The sequence below is a fragment of the Aegilops tauschii genome, chromosome 3, assembly GCF_002575655.3.
Source record: "Aegilops tauschii subsp. strangulata cultivar AL8/78 chromosome 3, Aet v6.0, whole genome shotgun sequence".
NCBI lineage: Eukaryota > Viridiplantae > Streptophyta > Magnoliopsida > Poales > Poaceae > Aegilops > Aegilops tauschii.
The window spans coordinates 337,763,805-337,779,409 of NC_053037.3; positions in this window are offsets into that span (position 1 = coordinate 337,763,805).

A 15,605-nucleotide genomic window follows, 5' to 3' on the forward strand; every position below is an offset into this window, starting at 1 on the left:
ATTCTGGACTTCTAGGAGGTTCTGATATTTTTGTTCGATAAATATTTTGGGAGAGATTAGGTGTATCTCCTCATCAGTTTCTCCAATCGGGTCACCAGCAATGCAGTGCTTTAATCTCCGACCACTTATCGTCCTCAATTTTCCTCCGTACTCACATTCCATCGATCGCTCCTGAGCGATAAACTTCATCTATGTGAAGGGAACTATCCACTTGGATAAATGTTTACTTGCAAAATTCCAGAAACAAGAGTTGTACAATGATACATGGTCTCCTACCTTGAACCCTCTACATTGAATTATCCTATCATGCCATAGCTTGACTTTCTCTTTAAACAACTTTGCATTTTCATAGGCTTTGTTTCTACACTCATCGAAGGCACTAATGTCCAGCTATCTCTTCTCTTTAGCTTGTTTAAAATCATAATTCAACTGTTTGATTGCCCAATAAGCTCTATGTTCTAACTCAAGTGCAAGATGAGAAGTTGTACCATAAACTATTTTTGTACATAGACATGTCCATAGGATTTTTAAAAGCAGTCATATAAGCCCAAAGTGTGTAATTTAAATTTTTTAGACCAATCTTACATGATTTATTAACGGTCTTCTGCAGAATTAACTTGATTTCTTGGTTAGATAATTCTACTTGACCGCTGGATTAAAGATGATAAGGTGAAGCTAGTCTATGATTAACACCATACTTAGCCAAAACTTTTCTAGAAGTACCATGTATGAAATGAGAACTATTATCAGTCATCAAATACATAGGAACACCAAACCTAGGGAAAATAATTTATTTAAGCATCTTAATGGAGGTTTAACACTTTTTTGTAGGGATTGCTTCTACCCACTTGGTTACGCAATCAACAACTACTAAAATATGAGTGTGCCCATGAGAGCTAGAAAAGGGTCCCATGTAATCAACTCCCCAGACATCAAATGGTTCCACTACCAAAGAATAGTTCATGAGCAGTTCTTGACTTCTTCCAATACTGCCTATCCTATGACACTCATCACAAGATATAATAAATTTTACAAGCATATTTAAATAAAGTAGGCCAATAAAAACTAAACTACAACACCTTGTGTGTAGTTCTGTCTCTGGCATGATGTTCCCCATAAGCACTGAAATGCCACCTTCTCAAGAAATGACCCAATTCATTTTCAAGTATGCAATGTCTAATAATACCATATACGAACATTTTATATAAATGAGGGTCATCCCAAAAATAATGTCTCAAATCATATTGAAAATTTCTCTTTTGTTGGTAAGTAAAATTGGGAGGAATGTATTTAGGACCAATGTAGTTGGCATAACCAACAAACCAAGGTTTAGCAACTGAAGTTGTGTAACACCCCGGCCAAACCCACCGTCGTGGCCGCGACGACTGGCTACCACCTAGGATCTAGACTTACTCTACAGAGCAACACTAGTATTTTCTGCGCACTTTATGTTGAATCATGCGCATCCGGGATCAACTTCCGTGTTGGTCACCCATCCTCAAATTACTCCAAGCCAAGCACACTTAACTTTGAGATTTCTTTTAGATGGGCTCCAGGAAAATAGGTCCACCTTGTTGATAAGAGTATTCTATCATTTCTATTAAGTTGGGATGTCACATACACCCCCACTTAAAGGAACCGACGTCCTACTAATAGGAACGTTCCCTCTTGGCACACGTCCAGTCTGGCACATGTGCCACGACGGGCCATACGCGCCATGCATTGCATGCCCTTAGCACTTGACCGACACACACCAGTGTAACCATGAGGGTCGACTCTAATACCAATTGTAAATTTGTCGTGGTTTTGTCACGACAGATGTCCTCATAGGAGAACTACGTTGTGAGGCCATCACTGATAGGTGAAGGCTTGGATGGGGTTGATCGAAAACGAGAGACACGAGTTTACCCAGGTTCGGCCCCCCACGATGGAGGTAATAGCCTACTCTTGTTGGATTGTTATTGATGATGATGATCTCGATTACAGGGTGTTGTTTTGGTACCAATGACTTGAGAGATTCTAACTTGTCACCCTGGACGACCAGGAACCCCCTTTATAAATAGGCCGGGTCCCTGGTTTACAAGGTAATCCGGACTCTACCTGAAGTAGGAATTCTACTCTAACTCCTTTGTGCTTCCCAAGTTAAGGAAACTCTAGTTCACACCCAATCTCCATGATCCGGGTTCGATCGTATATGTCGGGTCTCATCTGGGCTTGGAAGCAACCAAAAGTCGTCTCATTAGGTATACACACTGACCCGGTCCAGGGCCTTATGATCTTCATGGGCCTGCTTTCTTCCTTTGGCTGGCTCTTGGTGATCCGGCCCAGATAGTCGGGTTTAGTGCGCGGGTAATATCCCCGACAAAAGCCCCGACCAAACCAACCGGTTCCTCTATATTGTGCCTGGTCACCACTTATGATCTGGACTTGCCCTACAAACCAACCTTCCTGCACACTTTGTCCTAACTTGTGCGCCCGGGATTAACTTCCCAGTTGGTCACCCATCCTCAAATTGCTCCAAACCAAGCACACGTAACTTTGAGGTTCCTTTCAGATGGACTCCCAAAAAATAAGGTGCACCTTGTTGATATGAGTACTCTATCATTCCAATTAAGCTGGGATGCCACAAGTTGTAAAAACAACTAGTTGTTCATCAGGAAAACGATCATTGATAAGGAGGGGATCATCAACTATATTTTGTATTCTAGGTAAATGATCAGCTATGGTATTGTCCTCCACCTTACTATCAACATTATGCAAATCAAACTCTTGCAACAATATAACCCACATTATAAGTCTAGGTTTAGCATCCTTCTTGTTAAGAAGATATTTAATAGCAGCATGATCAATATGAACGGTGACTTTAGAATCAACAATGTAAGATCTAAATTTGTCATAGGCAAAAACAACTGCTAATGATTCTTTTTCTGTGGTAGCATAGTTTCTTTCAGCATCATCCAAGGTTCTACTAGCATAGTGAATAATATTGAGTCTCTTATATACTCTTTCTCCTAGGACAGCTTCTACAACATCCACTAGCATCCCACATAATTTCAAAAGGTAGGTTCCAATCAGGTGGTTGAATTCTAGGTACAATACAAGAGCTTTCTTTAATGTTTCAAAAGCTTCAACATAGTCATCATCAAAAGAAAATGACATTGTCTGTATCGATAAATGCATTATGGCATGTCTAAAGTGCATTACGATACATAGCCTTGCCTATGAAACCTTTCCACTACAACCGAGAGAAGCACCCCTGTCCCACGACACTAGAGTTCCCTCACCTCGACTCGCTGTTCTGGTGGCGGTGGGAGGGGGACCTCGAGACATTGTTTTCGCTTGCGTTTAGTAGTCTAGTGTCTTAGTTAGGTCTTTGGATGTACATGGCTTCGACTCCTGCAATTGCGGGTCCTTCATATCTGGATGGTGCTTCGTGTGTCTTCCTATCGATGTAGAGGTAATTGGTATCTTATTTCTGCTATTTTTGGTGGTTGTATTGCGGGCAACCCTCGGCTTGAAGGGCGAAAGAAGGATCCTTGGGGGTCGGGGTGATGTGCCCTAGTCAATTTTGCGGAAGTGATGAGGCCCTAGCCTCCTTTTATCCCATGGGTGTCTCCAGATGCAACAGATTGCTCTCTGGTGATTTGTACTCCCTCTCCATCGCAATGACGCTCACTTTGATGTCATCAAGAAACCGACGGAATTCTTGGAGACTATTTGGCTATGAGAGTTTTGATCTACACAAGGCTTATACGATGGTGGCTTGCTCTCCGGGGTGTTGTTCTAGCTGGACCTTGGCATAACGACTTTTCGACCGCTTGATCAAATGGTAGGCCAGCTCTGATGATGGAGCGGCAGTGACGGCGTGCCTTCGGCTTGTGATGGAGATTAAGTTTGTTTGGATCTATAGGAACCAAGTCGTAGTTTCCTTATGTTTTTGGATGTGTTGTAATGTTGGAAGTTTTTAATATAAATTCAAAAGGTTAGTCACAAAACCTTGATAGGTCCGAAATGCTTCATAGCACCATCCTTTTCTTTGGCAAAAACATTATATTGACTAGTTGAGGAGGCTTAGACAATCTCCACATAAATTTGCCACCTAGTGGATGGCAACGAAGAGTTCTTCGCAAATGATTTCCAACCTATTTCGAAGAGTAAATTGATGTAGAGGTTTGACTAAATGTATTCATGAGATCATTGGTGCCGAAGGGGTACAGATACAGACCAAGGGCTTTTATCTAAAGGTGTCATTACATCCTAAAAAAACTCGTGAATAGAGAGGTCTGGCAATGTATAACCCAGCCTCCATTTGTTTCAAGAGCCATCAGTTTTCTTAAGCAACAGCCATCAACATGTCAATGTCCTCGAAGTTCTCATGTCATTCCAGAGCGACGTGGCTATGCGAAACAACTTGATAATAATTCTTCCCAGGCATTCCGTGGCTCTGACGCTAGTCCTAGTGGGAGTAACATAGGTAGTAACAAGCATCTTCATGAGATGCCAACTAGGCATATTGATGACATGACATAGTATTAGATGACGAAAGAGATTATGGTGATAAAATATTATGTTACCATCACATAGCCATTCCCCAAAAAATGATTGTACAAGCTAATAAATGCAAACATCTAAGATACTATTTCTATGACACTTTACACCAATGACACAGGTAAAAAACAAAGGAGCTCCCACGACGCGCTCCGTGACACGCGTCACGGGCGAAACCCTAGTGCCGTCGCTAGGAACCCCTCCTTCTTCCCTTCTTACCTCTCCTGCCACCGCTAGAGGGCAGTTCTCCCTCCTTACATGATGGTGTGTGGAGCGGGATGACACGTCCATGTGGAGGCGTGATGCGAGCGGGGGCATGGTGGAGTGCCATTTGGGCTCTGGGTGGTAAGCCTGGGCATGGTGCTTGCCCGGGTGGCTCTGTGGTGGCAAAAGTGGATGCGGTGTTGCCGGTGGCTAGGGTTGTGCTAGCCTAGATCTGGTGGCGGCTGCACTGCGGGTGTCGCGGGCTCAACAGCAGTCAAGGTGGTCGGCTTGCTCCGCAGCTCAAACAACGACAATCCTGGTCGCCACTGCACCTCGTTGTCCGGTTGTAACGCCCCCGATTCAATCGCACACTAATCATGCACGCAAACGTGTACGATCAAGATCACGGACTCACGGGAAGATATCGCAACACAACTCTAAAAACATAAATAAGTCATACAAGCATCATAATACAAGCCAGGGGCCTCGAGGGCTCGAATACAAGTGCTCGATCATAGACGAGTCAGCGGAAGCAACAATATCTGAGTACAGACATGAGTTAAACAAGTTTGCCTTAAGAAGGCTAGCACAAACTGGGACACAGATCGAAAGAGGCGCAGGCCTCCTGCCTGGGATCCTCCTAAACTACTCCCGGTCGTCGTCAGCGGGCTGCACGTAGTAGTAGGCACCTTCGGTGTAGTAGGAGTCGTCGTCGACGGTGGCATCTGGCTCCTGGGCTCCGGCATCTGGTTGCGACAACCAGGTAGAAGGGAGGGGGGAAAAGAGGAAGAAAAGCAACCGTGAGTACTCATCCAAAGTACTCGCAAGCAAGGAGCTACACTACATATGCATTGGTATATGTGTAAAGGGCCATATCGGTGGACTGAACTGCAAAATGCCAGAATAAGAGGGGGATAGCTAATCCTGTCGAAGACTACGCTTCTGGCAGCCTCCATCTTGCAGCATGTAGAAGAGAGTAGATTGAAGTTCACCAAGTAGCATCGTACAGCATACTCCTGCCCGGCGATCCTCTCCTCGTCGCCCTGTTAGAGAGCGACCACCGGGTTGTATCTGGCACTTGGAAGGGTGTGTTTTATTAAGTATCCGGTTCTAGTTGTCATAAGGTCAGGGTACAACTCCGGGTCATCCTTTTACCGAGGGACACGGCTATTCGAATAGATAAACTTCCCTGCAGGGGTGCACCACATAACCCAACACGCTCGATCCCATTTGGCCGGACACATTTTCCTGGGCCATGCCCGGCCTCGGAAGATCAACACGTCGCAGCCCCACCTAGGCACAACAGAGAGGTCAGCACGCCGGTCTAAATCCTATGGCGCAGGGGTCTGGGCCCATCGCCCATTGCACACCTGCATGTTGCGTGGGCGGCCGGAAGCAGACCTAGCCTAGCAGGCGTTCCAGTCCAATCCGGCGCGCCGCTCAGTCGCTGACGTCACGAAGGCTTCGACTGATACCACGACGCCGAGTGCCCATAACTGTTCCCGCGTAGTTGGTTAGTGTGTATAGGCTAGTGGCCAGACTTAGTTCAAATATCAAGATCTCGTTAAGCGTGTTAATTGATGTATCCGCGAACGTCGACCACGGCCAGGCCCACCTCTCTCCTAGGTGGTCTCAACCTGCCCTGTCGCTCCACCACAAAGTAACAATCGGGGGCCGTCGGGAACCCAGGCCCACCTCTACAGGGATGGAGCCACCTGCCCCTTTAGTCTCCATCTCCGAACAGTATCATAAGTAATGTAACCGTATCAAGTATATAGCATATGCCCGTGATCACCTCCCGAAGTGATCACGACCCAGTAGTATAGCATGGCGGACGGACAAGAGTGTAGAGCCACTGATGGAATACTAGTATCCTATACTAAGCATTTAGGATTGCAGGTAAGGGTAACAACTGTAGCAACAATGACAGCTATGCAGCAGAATAGGATTAACCGAAAGCAGTAACATACTACACTACTCTAATGCAAGCAGTATAGAGAAGAATAGGCGATATCTGGTGATCAGGGGGGGGCTTTCCTGGTTGCTCTGGCAAGTAGGGGGTCGTCAACAACGTAGTCGCTCGGGGCAACAGCAGCGGCGTCTGTCTCGTAGTCTACCGGAGAGAAGAGGGGCAAGAAACAATGAATACAATGAAAACAGATGCATAACGATGCATGACAAAGCAAACAACGGTGTTATGTGTGCCCTAACGCGGTAGGAGGTGATACTGGCGAAGTGGGGAAACATCCGGGAAAGTATCCCCGGTGTTTTGCGTTTTCGGACATATGAACCGGAGGTGAAATGTTGCAGGTTCGATATGCTAGGGATGTGTGGCGGACAAACGGGCTACGTATTCGGATTCGTCTCGTCGTTCTAAGCAACTTTCATGTACAAAGTATTTCGATCCGAGTTACGGTTTATTTTATATTAATTTTTGAAGTTTTAAATGATTTTTTAATTTTTGGATTTAATTTAATTCGAAACTAAATTAGTATTTAAATGCTATGGGTACACAGGAAGTGTACCCAGAAGTGTGCACATGAGGCTGACAGGTGGGAACAGTTGACTAAGTCAACTACCCAGTCAGCAGGTCCAGTCAACAGCCAGCAGGGCGTTGACTGGTCAATCTTGACTAGTGGGACCCACTGGTCAGTGACAGGGACTACTAACAGTGTGTTTAGTTAATCTAATTAGACTAATTAGTGAGGTGGGGTCAGGCTGTCAGTGGTTCATTTTTTTAACAGTTTTATTTAACCAATCTGATTAATTAGAGAGGTGGCCCCACGTGTTGGTGGCTATTAGGGTGCCACTTAGTGCTAATTAGCGTTTAGGTCAAAAATAAGCTGGGCGGGCCCACACGTCAGTGAGCCAGCCGTTGGTTTAGGCGCGTGCGTGCGTTGTGCACGTCGGCGAGGCACAGGGGATGGCGGAGGTGCTCGGGAGCACAACTCAAGTGACGGCTTGGCGTGAGGGAGGGTGCGTTGGAGGACTCGTGGAGAGGGAGCCGCGGCGGTCAGCGACGAAAACGGCTGTGCGCGGGTGGTCGGAGCAGCGGGCAGTTGTGGGCATGGGCCCGCGTGAGCGAGCGCGCGTGGGTGCGCGACTGAGGGAGGCAGGAACATGGCGGGGGGCGCGGTGCGCGCTGCTTCAAGGCGGGCGCGGCGTGCAGGGTCGGGGTGCGGCAGGGGAGCGAGGGAGGCCGAGAGCGGGCACCGGAGCACGGTCGAGCGAGCAAGCAGGGGAGGACCGGGGCAGGGCCCGTGCGTGAGGGTGCGTGGCCGTGGGTGGCCGTGCCGAGGGCGCGCGCCCAGGCATTGCAGCGGCGAGCAGAGGGGGGGTGGGGAAGATGGCGGTGCTCACGTTCGTCATGAGAAGGGGGGCGGCGCGGCTCAAGGTCGGCCGGTGAGGAGGAGATGAGGAGGCGTTCCGGCGAAGGGCGAGCGTTGACGGCGGTCCGGGGCGGCGTCGAGGATGGGGTGGCGACAGGCGAAGACGAGGTCGAGGCGGCGAGGGGCGTTCCGGGCGGCGGCGACGATCAGCGTCGGGGGTCGGGGCCGATGCCCCTGATCCCGATCTGGATCGGGGGAGGGAGAGGCGACGGGGGGGGGGGGGGGAAGGGGATCGGGCTAGGGTTTGGGAGAGGGGTGCGGGGTTAAGTACCCCAGGGTGCGGGTGGGCTCGTTCGGCTGGGCTAGCCGGCTGCTTAGCTGGGCCGGTTGGCCGAGTTGGCGGGGGGTATATTTAATTTATTTATTTTGTTTTTCTTTTATTTTTCCTTTTCTTTTCTTATTGCTTTTCTGTTCATTAAATTCTAGTTATTATAAAATACAAAAGTTGTATCTAAAATAGCGTTAATAATTATGCCACTACCACAATTAACTTGGCACCTAAAATAAAATAGTTTGAAATTGTTTACTATTTTAAAAACAATTAAATAATGGTTTTGCTATTGTTTCATTCATTTTAGAGTACTTAACCATTTCTTAAAATTGTGGTTTCTCTACCATTATTAGCTAGGGATTATTTGTCACAAATAGAACATTTTAGTTTTAATGTTTGAAAACTTTTGCCGTTTGACTTTAATTCAAATTTGAATTTGAATCGGTTTCAAACTAACGCGAGATTAACAACAGTAACCGAGGTGACGTGGCATTATTAGCGTGGAATTACTGTAGCTTAATTATCCGGGCGTCACAATTCTCCTCCACTACAAGAAATCTCGTCCCGAGATTTATGAGGTGGTGTAAGGGGGAAAGTTGTGGTTGCGAAATTCTAACGGATCTTCTCGGTCTTGGTTTCTCTTCTCGAAGAGGTCGATCCATTACGTTGATGTCTTCATTTCTCTGCTTCAGGTCATCGTGATGAAGTCGACATTCTTTCTTCGGGAATTCCACCGTACTTACGAAAGAATAAAGGGTGGGTATTCCGGGAGAACAGACCTCTACAAGGTTGACTATCTGGTCGATAACATCGGGGAAGGTGGCGGAAAGTAGCTCTCGAATTGAAACTTAAGAAAATATCGAGAGCAATGTAAGGAGGTATCATGGGAAGTTTCGAGTGGTCAAGCAATCGTTTGTTGCCTGAAATAGAGTGTGAAAGGGGTTCGGAGCAATGAAGAAAAATGTTGCATCCGATACCGGAATGAAATATGGCAGGGAAATTAGCTCGTGAATTACATACGAAGCCAAGCATAAGGGATAACTTTGGCAACAGGGGGTGTATAAGAGAGTCAGGTTTCGATCATGTGGAACTGTGGGTTATGGGCCCATCATGTGGGTTAAAAGTAGAAGGAGCGGTGACATCTTGCACGATCATGATAGCAAGGCATGTCGGAGAATAGACTGTCAGTTAAGTCGGCAACAACGTCGGTACCAATGGCGAGGGACGAAGAGAACCATTTTCCTGCTCGTTGAACGAGGTGGACCAATAGGCAAAGTTCTCGTCCATCGGTGGTTACCGGAATGTCATCAACAATAGTAACAGGGTCTTACTGACCGCGTGGTACAACAAGGGGTTTACCTAAGCAGGGAATTATCACTGCTAAGTTAAGTCAGATTACAATAAAGGTTTAAACAAAACAATGGAAAGGAAAATGTGTTTAAACACATATTTCTGGGGTATATCCTTCCCAAGGATAAGCAAAACATGATATCCACGACAGGATATAATGTAGAAAACCCTTTAGGAAAGAGGGGAAGAAATTTCATGACATTACCCATACAATGGTGTTTGGATAATTTGATAAAGAAAATTTAGCATTGTGCTTTAGATGTTCTTATTGAAAATCGGAGTATCACATACATGCTTCGAGATAGCATTGGCATGGTCTTCAAGCAGAGGTCAGACTTTGGATACAAAGGATCCATCGGAAACTACTTATAGAATAAGTCTTACAATTTCCTCATGGAAGAATGGATAACCTTGCTGAAAAGGAATCTATAACAACAGGGCCTCCGTCCAGGTGTGCTAGGCATGACATCACCTTACCGGGTCATATAAAGACCAATGTTATAACTCTTGGAAATATGTTCCAACCATCATATCTGACCGAGATTCAGATCTGATTGGTGTCAGGATACCTCAGACTCAGGATCCTGAGATAAAAAGGTGCGGCATGAATTGATGAGAAGTCGTCATAAGATTCTCGGGAAATGAACTATGGAAGTGAGTTCCGAAACAAGAGTTCATCAGTAAACCAAGGAGAGGATGAAGAGGTGGCCGATGGACTCAGCGACAAATCATCGAGATTTCCAAAGGATGGATTTCCACAATTATGTGAACAAGGAGATAACATTTGTCGGATCAAATGATATAATGATGTATGCTCGAGGAAAACATACACAATTTAAACATTGGTTGAAAGGTGCGCCCTAAATATGGGCTTAGGTAACATGATCAATGTTCAGAATGGTGATCCAATAACCAATACCCAAAGAATGAAACTATCGTTCATTATCTTACAAGCAATAAGGTTGCTAGTAATTTTGAATTTTACACCTCACAGTTCAATCGTCGGTATTCTGGTTGGAAACAACATGGGGACCAAGAGATGAATGTAGATGGCGGGATGTATCACTTGTACCAAGAATTCTTTAAGAGGTGGAGCAGTCCTCACAACATCCTTGACATAAAAGACAGTAATACTTCAAGGTAGAACATAACATAAGTCGGATAACAAGGAACTCAAGGCATAACACAAAACAAGAACAAGTTTTGTGTTGGAGGGAATGCAAGAATGTTGTCAATGTTAATACCAATCATCAAGGGGAAAGGATGGTATTTCCCATCATGAATTCGATTCACACTTGGAAGAAGGCATATCATTGTTGATGATGATCATGACACATTTCTCGAGAGATTTCATTAAGATGTAATTGATCGGCGATGACATCAAGTCAAATGAATGATTGAGCGAAAGGTTATTGGAACCACGGGTACGACACAACTCGAAACCAAGCTTGTGGTTCAAGGCGAAATGATATGATGAGGAAGATCGATGTAAGCTTAGCTCATCAGTGAAAATTGTGCTCCGGGAAGAAGGACCAGGTAGCACAGTTAAAATTTAGCACGATAAGGATATAGTCAATCAGGCTAGGAATGACTTGAAGGAAGATTACTTAGAGTTTTGAATCGGAGTGCGGACTCGGTTCAGTTATCGGTGTCTTTGAGTGTTTAATAACTCAGAGTCCATGAAAAATCATAATCAGTGAGAATGTAGTACTTGATGAAGAACTCATAAGAAGTTATGCAGTTCCAAGATAATCTCGAGATACCAGGGGGGGTAATACTCGACGACGGATCAAAGTAGAGGTTGGACTAGGGTATTGCTCTGCAGAAGACAAGTTCTTAAACTTGCACGAGAAATGGTATTTAAAGGAGAACATGGTCGGAACCACGATTGAAAAAAAAGGCCAGATCCCAGATATAAGATGATCTTATACCAAGGGAATGACTAATTTTAAAAGAAGCTTCGATGATAAGATCTACATCATGTCCATGGGCATGAACACAAAGTTCAAGGTCGACTCCCACTTCTTGAATGCACAACCGTTCATTCACTTCTCTACTAAAAATGATTTGAGTGCGAAGATCTACCTGGTGAATTACCAGAGGAGTATGAACCTTGGAAAACTTTCGGGTTCACACAGATTAAGGGAGGCATAGGTTCAACCCATCGGGGCATCTTAGAAACATATACCACAAGCTTCAAGAGTAAATATCACCAGCTCGAAGGCAGAGCCTGGTTGGCCAAATCAGAGAATATGACTTACCAATGACATTGTGTATCAGGGAAAGAACTCCTCGAGTTTTTTCTTTTGATACGAAGGACGCTGTCGGATGGTAATTCAACAAAGGACCTAACGGTCCATAACGGTGTTAATGTGAGTACTGGCACAATCAGAGGAAGAAACAATGCAAGGCATTGGATTATAGAAACAACTGACTAATTCAAAGTTCAGATGCAAAGGAATTTATGATTTCCAAATCAAGGGATCAGAAGCTAACGCTCTGATTAAGGATGGATAACTTGAGTAAGCTTAGGGGTACAACCGACGACAATTTGATTGGTCGAGATCCAGCTCATGAAAAAAATGACGTCTGAGACGAAAGGACGAATTCTAGGATCTGATTGAGGATTGCGAGCATTCGCAACATATTGAATCAATAGACTCAAAATGAAAGTGACAAGGGCTGCCAATAAGATTACTATACTTAAGGGATTAACCATGTAAGCAAGCAAGAATTTCAAGAGCAATAAGGTGCTAAGGATTTTCGGAAGTTCAAATATTATTTCGAAGACCTTAGTGAAACATATAAACAACTGGGGATGAGCGGATACTCGATGAGTGCGAGAAATTATCCGTAGGGGTATTCAGGTGGCAAAGAACTGCAAGGCAGTAAGCGCAAAGGATTCTCGGAATAGCGGGAAGTAGTTCAGGGTATCTTGTACTAACAAGAGTAATCGAGAATGAAGGTATGGATGGCAAGTATAAGTAGCTATCCATAGGGATGTCTCGATGGTGGTGAAATGTCTCGGTGGTGGTGAATTTGCAATGGCGGTGGGCACAAGTGTCTCGGTAAAACATCGAATAGCATCTTCGGAAACTTCTGGTGCAGCAGGCGATCATCTGAACTGAAGGGGCTCTCCGGGGGAAAGTACTATCGAGAACCTAGAGTCAGAGTTAGTAAAATCGTTTAACCCGAATAGAAGAGATGTCAGAGTCCTAGAGTATAGATCGAGGAGTAAAAGATCCTAATACCACCCAATGGCGACGTGGGCCCGTAAGCCGCACAGCCATGTTAGTAAAAGTTTTTCAATGTCTAGACTCAACTTCTGCCAAGGAGTTTGGAAGGGGGATTCCTACAGGCAGTTGGCTCTCATACCAACTTGTGAAGCCCCCGATTCAATCGTACACTAATCATGCACGCAAACGTTTACGATCAAGATCAGGGACTCACGGGAAGATATCACAACACAACTCTAAAAACATAAATAAGTCATACAAGCATCATAATACAAGCCAGGGGCCTCGAGGGCTCGAATACAAGTGCTCGATCATAGACGAGTCAGCGGAAGCAACAATATCTGAGTACAGACATAAGTTAAACAAGTTTGCCTTAAGAAGGCTAGCACAAACTGGGATACAGATAGAAAGAGGCGCATGCCTCCTGCCTGGGATCCTCCTAAACTACTCCTGGTCGTCGTCAGCGGGTTGCACGTAGTAGTAGGCACCTTCGGTGTAGTAGGAGTCGTCGTCGACGGTGGCGTCTGTCTCCTGGGCTCCGGCATCTGGTTGCGACAACCAGGTAGAAGGGAGGGGGGAAAAGAGGAAGAAAAGCAACCGTGAGTACTCATCCAAAGTACTCGCAAGTAAGGAGCTACACTACATATGCATTGGTATATGTGTAAAGGGCCATATCGGTGGACTGAACTGCAAAATGCCAGAATAAGAGGGGGATAGCTAATCCTGTCGTAGACTACGCTTCTGGCAGCCTCCATCTTGCAGCATGTAGTAGAGAGTAGATTGAAGCTCACCAAGTAGCATCATATAGCATACTCCTGCCCGGCGATCCTCCCCTCGTCGCCCTGTTAGAGAGCGACCACCGGGTTGTATCTGGCACTTGGAAGGGTGTGTTTTATTAAGTATCCGGTTCTAGTTGTCATAAGGTCAAGGTACAACTCCGGGTCGTCCTTTTACCGAGGGACACGGCTATTCGAATAGATAAACTTCCCTGCAGGGGTGCACCACATAACCCAACACGCTCGATCCCATTTGGCCGGACACACTTTCCTGGGTCATGCCCGGCCTCGGAAGATCAACACGTCGCAGCACCACCTAGGCACAACAGAGAGGTCAGCACGCCGGTCTAAATCCTATGGCGCAGGGGTCTGGGCCCATCGCCCATTGCACACCTGCACGTTGCGTGGGCGGCCGGAAGCAGACCTAGCCTAGCAGGCGTTCCAGTCCAATTCGGCGCGCGCCGCTCAGTCGCTGACGTCACGAAGGCTTCGGCTGATACCACGACGCCGAGTGCCCATAACTGTTCCCGCGTAGTTGGTTAGTGCGTATAGGCCAATGGCCAGACTCAGATCAAATACCAAGATCTCATTAAGCGTGTTAATTGATGTATCCGCGAACGCCGACCAGGGCCAGGCCCACCTCTCTCCTAGGTGGTCTCAACCTGCCCTGTCGCTCCGCCACAAAGTAACAGTCGGGGGCCATCGGGAACCCAGGCCCACCTCTACCGGGATGGAGCCACCTGCCCCTTCAGCCCCCATCTCCGAACAGTATTATAAGTAATGTAACAGCATCAAGTGTATAGCATATGCCCGTGATCACCTCCCGAAGTGATCACGACCCAGTAGTATAGCATGGCGGACGGACAAGAGTGTAGAGCCACTGATGGAATACTAGCATCCTATACTAAGCATTTAGGATTGCAGGTAAGGGTAACAACTGTAGCAACAATGACAGGCTATGCAGCAGAATAGGATTAACCGAAAGCAGTAACATGCTACACTACTCTAATGCAAGCAGTATAGAGAAGAATAGGCAATATCTGGTGATCAAGGGGGGGCTTGCCTGGTTGCTTTGGCAAGTAGGGGGTCGTCAACAACGTAGTCGGTCGGGGCACCAGCAGCGGCGTCGGTCTCGTAGTCTACCGGAGAGAAGAGGGGGAAGAAACAATGAATACAATGAAAACAGATGCATAACGATGCATGACAAAGCAAACAACGGTGTTATGTGTGCCCTAACGCAGTAGGAGGTGATACTGGTGAAGGGGGGAAACATCCGGGAAAGTATCCCCCGGTGTTTCGCGTTTGGACAGATGAACCGGAGGTGAAATGTTGCAGGTTCGATATGCTAGGGATGTGTGGCGGACAAACGGGCTACGTATTCGGATTCGTCTCGTCGTTCTAAGCAACTTTCATGTACAAAGTATTTCGATCCGAGTGATGGTTTATTTTATATTAATTTTTAAAGTTTTAAATGATTTTCTAATTTTTGGATTTAATTTAATTCGAAACTAAATTAGTATTTAAATGCTATGGGTACACAGGAAGTGTACCCAGAAGTGTGCACATGAGGCTGACAGGTGGGGATAGTTGACTAAGTCAACTACCCAGTCAGCAGGTCCAGTCAGCAGCCAGCAGGGCGTTGACTGGTCAATCTTGACTAGTGGGACCCACTGGTCAGTGACAGGGACTACTAACAGTGTGTTTAGTTAATCTAATTAGACTAATTAGTGAGGCGGGGCCAGGCTGTCAGTGGTTCATTTTTTAACAGTTTTATTTAACCAATCTGATTAATTAGAGAGGTAGCCCCACGTGTTGGTGGCTATTAGGGTGC